Source organism: Cryptomeria japonica, chromosome 1 (assembly GCF_030272615.1).
Source record: "Cryptomeria japonica chromosome 1, Sugi_1.0, whole genome shotgun sequence".
Taxonomy (NCBI): Eukaryota; Viridiplantae; Streptophyta; class Pinopsida; order Cupressales; family Cupressaceae; genus Cryptomeria; species Cryptomeria japonica.
This window is the reverse complement of record NC_081405.1, coordinates 710,769,740-710,776,467: the sequence shown is the minus strand read 5'-3', so window position 1 is coordinate 710,776,467 and position 6,728 is coordinate 710,769,740.

Genomic DNA, 6,728 nt, shown 5'->3' with positions numbered 1-6,728 from the left:
ATGGTAGTTTGTGTTTTGGGGAGAACATTTTCTTTCATTCAAGCCATGGTTTCCTTCTTTTAATTCATTTATCGAGCTCCTTCATATCTATGCATTTGGGTTAGATCACCCAATCTCCCACTCCATTTATGGGAAGAATCCTATTATGAAGCTATTAACAATTCTATTAGACAATTTTTGAAATTTAACCCAATTACTTCAAACATTGGGCACACTACCTATGCTTGTTGTTTGGTTAACATTGACACCTCCAAGGTACTTCTTGGGCAAGTTATTTTGAATGTGGAGAATATGCCTTGGACTTAGGTTTTTGACTATAAAGGTCTTACCTTCCATTATAGGTGATGCTTCACTTTTGGGTACCTTGATTTTGATTTCCCCCATTCACATTGCAAGAATGCTAATTTTTCTTCAAGGTGGCATGACACCCTCTTCAAGCACTTGATGGTTGATGTTTATAATGGCTCATATTCTCAAGATGTCCCTCTTGATTGTCTAGTGGCGGGGCATGATAAGCCTACTTTAGAGTCTTTTGTGCCTTAAACTATTGTTGGATGATCCTATCGTGTTGTTTCTTCCCACTCTTGTTGCTTCTTTGGCTCTTATTGGTTAGACGCATCCATCTTTTGTCTTGATTATTCATTTTGCTTATCCAACAAATTTAGTTAATATTCAATCTACTCCTACAGTAGGTGTTTGACAATTGGCTACTCTTACTTGATATTCAAATATTTATAATGCACCCTTGGTTGGGCCCTCTATGGGGGATTCCCCACCTCTTCTAGGTTTGAGGACTTGAAAGTGTTGGTGTAATTATTTATTCATGTTGGATATTATTACACCTTACTTAAGTTTACTTAGGATAATGCATTTCATAGCAGTTTGGGTATGAGACACTTGGGTGTTTGTGCCACATTGGTATAGTGTGTGTAGGAGAATTTTCACCTTTTATGGTGTGATATTGTTACTACTCTATCATATCCACTTATTGTGGAGTGATAATTCCACCTTCGGTGGGTGATCCACCTCATGTGGAATATTTTATTGTTTCTCCTACCTACCACACCTATTTCCTACCTACCCTTGTTTCTTATTGAGCCACATGTCATGTTTGTGTGCTCACATATCCATATAACCTTTCCTATATATGTAGGCTCATCTACATTGTATGAACAACTATTGATCTTTTCATCATCTATCTATTGACGAGAATACAGTTTATTCTTGTCCTATATTTTATCTCTATTTTGTACTTTTCATTGATCTCTTGATCTTGGCAAAATCTCACATGATATCAGAGTCATTAAAGCATCATTGATTCGTTTTTGAGAGGCATTATTACGATGTCAAGAGGCAAATCTAAGAAGAAACATCTTTTGGAGGCGTCCTCGACCAGATCTGACCTCGCCATTGCGTCCAGGTGGCCAATTCCATGAATTTTGAGTATAAATTCAGCATATTTTGGTGAAAATCAAATTTCGGGCTTGGAGGAAAAATTTGCCCAATTTGGGCGGTACGATACGGATTTTGAATTTTTATTTTTTTTAACAAAAAATTCCATTTATCCGCAGAAAATAAATAAATATATTATAAATTTCGGGGGGGTCCCATGACCACCCCCCCCCCCCCCCCGCGTACTTTTCATAGCCTGTAGACTTCGCAGGTTGTACCTACTAGTCCCGCTGATCTCAACATCCTTTGTGTACCATTTGGCTCCACCCGTTCCAACCTCCTCTCGGGCTTCTCCCTGCCACGAGCATCGCTCACCGACAGTTCTTTTACCCACAGCCAGCAAAATCCTCTAGACGACTTCAACTATTGGTGACCACCATGTTGTTACCCTCACCTCGCCGACCGTTGTATTCTCCGTCGATGACTGTCGACACTCAAGCGACCCCTTCCTGTCGCTCGTCGGCACCGGTCCCTGCCACGCCGTCGACACCCCTGTCGCCCGCCTGCTGTATTCTTCAACCCCGACCGCCCCTCGTTGTCGCTGCCGGCGAAACTGCTGCTGTCAGCGACCTGGTACCTCCGACGCCAACTATTTCACCATCTAGGTCGCTCTGTCGCATGTCTTCTCCATTGCCCGTGCTGTAGTCCGCTGTCAATTATTGCCACGCGGCTTCTCCACGACCACCACGTCAATTTTGTGGACCCTCTGCCATGCGACCGTGCCACATCACCTGTCACGTCTGCACATAGTCAACGTTGTACAGACACACAATCTGCCACGTAGGGTGCCACATCATTTGCTGATTCACCTGACACGTGTCATCCACATCATCTATTCGTACAATACGAACGCCTAGTCAGCAGGGGAGGCGAATTTTTTGCGACGGCTAGATGGACTTCAAATTTAGGCTCGTGACTTGCTAACGTCATCATTTTTTTGAAATGTTGCAGGCCCCCTCCGTTGAGTTTTTTTATTTTGCAATTCAACTTCAAATGGCCATATCTTGCTCATTTTTTGGTGCAATTTTTTTTGAAATGGGCTAATTTTTCGTATACTTTCTCGTGGTGGCATTATTTTCTGATTTTGATGGATAGATTTTTCAGAAATCTTAGTTTTTGGTGACTATACCTGTCCAATCTCTGTTTCTGCAACTTCCACGACTCCGTTTGGGCTCATACAAACTCCTTTTTAGGTGCCATTTTTTTTGAAAGTGCATAACCTTTTCGTCTACTCCCATAATATGCTATCAATTTGCAACAATTTTGGGTAGAAATTGTACTTTCAGCATATGGTCTTTTTTTGGCCAATTTGGCACTTGTATTGCATAGATCTATCTTGCTGGTCTTTTGCATTGTAGCTCTCAGCCTATTGGAGTAGTTGTAAAACAAAATCAAAAGTCCACCTTGTCATTGTTTGCAAGTGGCCTATTGTACACGCACTACATATAAAGTGTCAAAATCATCATTTTTATTTATTTATTTATTTATTTTGCGGGGGGGGGGGGGTACTTTGATTGATTGAATGTGGGGGGTGTTTCTTGTGCTTTTGTGTTCCTTCCTTTTTGCTACCATGGGTTCTTCTAAGTTTCCTCTCTTAACTCCTCATAATTATGCTACTTGGAAAATTGATGCATGAAGTAAACTTATGGAAAAAGGACTAACTCATTATATTGATGGAACTATTGTTGCTCCCGCTGATCCTAAGGTTGATCCTGTTGGTCACTTGGATTGGCTGGCTAAAAATATTATGGCAATTGGTACCTTAAGAAAGTATGTATCAAAGGATCTCATTTTTCATATTGAGAAATGTACTCTAATCAAGTATGTTTGGCAAAAGTTTCAAGACTTTTATGGTCAAGTTGATGAGATTAGGGGATATCAGATTGATAGTGATCTCACCATGTTAGATCCCAAGAACTTTGATACTATACAAGATTATGTCACTAAGGCAAAAGAATTGAGGGCACAACTCAAGGATTGTGGCATTGATAAGAAGGATACTCAATTGATCTTCAATTTGATGGGCAAGCTTCCACAAGAATATGCAGCATTTGTTTCTAGTTTCCAAACCCATAGGATGACAATGGGTTCAAGCTACACAATGCCTACATTTGATGCTTTCGATGAAATGTTGATGATGGAACAAACTAAGTTGATAAGCATGGGCATTCTTAAGGCTTCTAAGTCTCAAGCATTAGTGGCAAATCAACGGAACAAAGGAAATCAAGGAAAGGACAACTCAAACAAGAAGAAATGGTAATCAAAACCTAAGGAAAAAGCAACACCTTCTCCATAACAAGGAGATTCATCCTCTTCCAAGAGGGACAATTCACCAAAGAGGGAGAGACCTACTTGTGCCTATTGTAAAAAGGTTGGTCACGAGGAGCGTCGTTGCCATTCTAAGAAGATTGATGAGCTCACACACATCCTCAAAAAGCACAACATTGATTTGCCTATTGCCTACAAGAAGGAGGATTCATCAACTTCCACTTCCACACATTCAAAAGGAAAAGGGCAAGCATTCATGACTTCTACAAGTGGGAAGACTCACTCTTTTGGGACAAGAAAAGGAAAAACTTTTTGTGCTACTACAAGTCGTGATTCAGGGGCTTCTCATCATATGGCATCTTCGCAGTCTATGTTCTCTACATTTGAGCCTTGCACCATGTCGTAGATTTTGATGGGCAATCAGACATACATGGATGTGATTGGGAACGGATCTATTGCCATTGGGGATAACTCCTTCAATGATGTGTTGTGTGTACCCCATTTGACAAACAATCTCCTTTCCATCTATCAAATCACACATGGGGCAACTAAGAGAATTGTGGAGTTTACACCTGAGTCAGTTTTCATTAGAGACTTGGAGACTAGAGCTATCATTGCAACTGGGGTGGTTGATCATGCATCTCGGTTATACTCATTTTCAGATTTTGTTGTTGATGATGATTTCACATATGATGATCACACTTCTTGTGATGATTCAGATTTTGAGGAGAGCTTTGGTTACTTGAATTTGGGGATTCTCACATGTGACCTCGTTCTTGAGCCCTGTGTTTCATCTCCTCATATTGATATCACATCACCTATTTCACCTGATGATTGCTTTAGTGCGACAGTTTTACCTTCATGTGATTCAGTACATCAAGATATATCTTGTCTTCTAGCTTCAAATTCTTGGGATGAGTATTTGACAGACATTGCAGGTTTGTTTGTAGAATCCTACGTTGCAAATTTTGGAGACAGCATTGATGATATTCATCTTCTCTTTGATGAAGATGATCCTTCTTCGATTGTTGCGAGAGAACACTTTGACCCTCTTGTTCATTCTCTACATGATGATTCTTTCGAGGTTGACATGATTGTGGATTCTTATGTATAGCAGTTGGAGGAGGCCTTTTTATTCTTAGAGGAAACATGTGAATCTTTGGGACTTGTTCTACATTCATCTCTACTAGATCTTGGAGTGCCTTTTTCAGCAGTGTGGAGCAGTTTACCACCTTTGGAGGGGGTATCTTTCAGTATCAACATGGGGACACTTGAGCAGTTTTCAAAGATTCTATTCAACATCAGTTTTTTTCATATATCTTCCCTTCATGATTGGGGAGACTTCATGGATACACCTTTGGTTTTGTTTCTTCCTAAGGGGACGAATGTTGTTCGACGTTCGTGGAACAGTTTCTTCATACATCATTGAGCTTTTATCATTAGTGTTGATTCTACATTGAGGGGGGGCTTCCTAGCTTCTCTTCTTCTCTCATATGGGGGGGACTTTTTCCTCACATGGGGTTTTGTTCCTCACATACTTCTGTGAGAGTTCTCTTGTATAGATTTCATCTCTTTTTTGGGGGAAGGTTTTTTCCCATTAGGTTTTTCTCTCTTTCCCCGCTTTGTGAGAGATTTCATTGCATTGGTTTGCATGCATTTGCATTTGTACATGGGTACCTAACATGACCTCGTAGCCGGAACCCATCTTGCATTGCTTAGTTGCATTGTAGACTTAAGTGCATTCCTCTAAGTTGCATTTAAGGGAGGGTGTTGGTGTAATTATTTGTTCATGTTGGATATTATTACACCTTAAGTTTACTTAAGATAATGCATTTCATAGTAGTTTGGGTATGAAACACTTGAGTGTTTGTACCACATTGCGGATAGTGTGTGTAGGAGAATTTCCACCTTTTATGGTGTGATCTTGTTACTACTCTATCATATCCACTTATTGTGGAGTGATACTTCCACCTTCGGTGGGTGATCCACCTCATGTGGAATATTTTATTGTTTCTCCTACCTACCACACCTATTTCCTACCTACCCATGTTTCTTATTGAGCCACATGTCATGTTTGTGTGCTCACATATCCATATAGCCTTGCCTATATATGCAGGCTCATCTACATTGTATGAACAACTATTGATCTTTTGATCATCTATCTATTGATGAGAATACAGTTTATTCATGTCCTATATTTTGTCTCTATTTTGTACTTTTCATTGAGCTCTTGATCTTGGCAAAATCTCACAGGAAGAAAATCTTTCTTGGACAATGTACAAAGGAGGAAGATCATCCCAAATATCTTTCTTACTCTCATTTAAGAGTGAAGGGTGTGAGATTGAATCTGATTGGATGTAGAATTATTTAGGTTGGATCCTTGGGTACTTTATTTTGTAGTTGTTTGTGCTTATCAACTTAGTTGCAATTATGTCTTATTTCTTTAATGGAGGTTGTTGTATTTGTCTCTATCTATGGCTTGCATTGTAAAAGAGTTGGGACCCTCATTTCTCATTTAATCTAAAAAAAAACAATGCACTTCATCCCACATAATTGGATAAGAATATTGGGATTTTTTTTTTCTAGCTAACAGAGAATCAATTTTTGTTCAACTTGAAACATACCTAACATTTCATACTAAAATTTTGATGTTCCTTTTCAATACAATTTTCACATCACTTATCCCTTTAACTATATCCGATTTGTCATAACTAAGCAAAACAAGATCCATATGGTGATCATCAATACCAATGCATACTAGTCCTTTGGATACATTAAGTGTTTAGATGTGTTGAAATCAAAGAATCAACTACTTTTGTCATGGTTTAAAATATCATCAATGCAAACTCCTCACCATGGTCTTCCTCAATAGTAGTCATCATAGTAGCTTCAATTTTATGGCTTGTGGGATAAATCAGTCTATTCTTTATAGTGAAAACATTGTGCCTTTTTGTGTGGTTGTGAAGTGGGAGAATGAAAACTATAGTTTGCAACAAGTGCATTTTTTA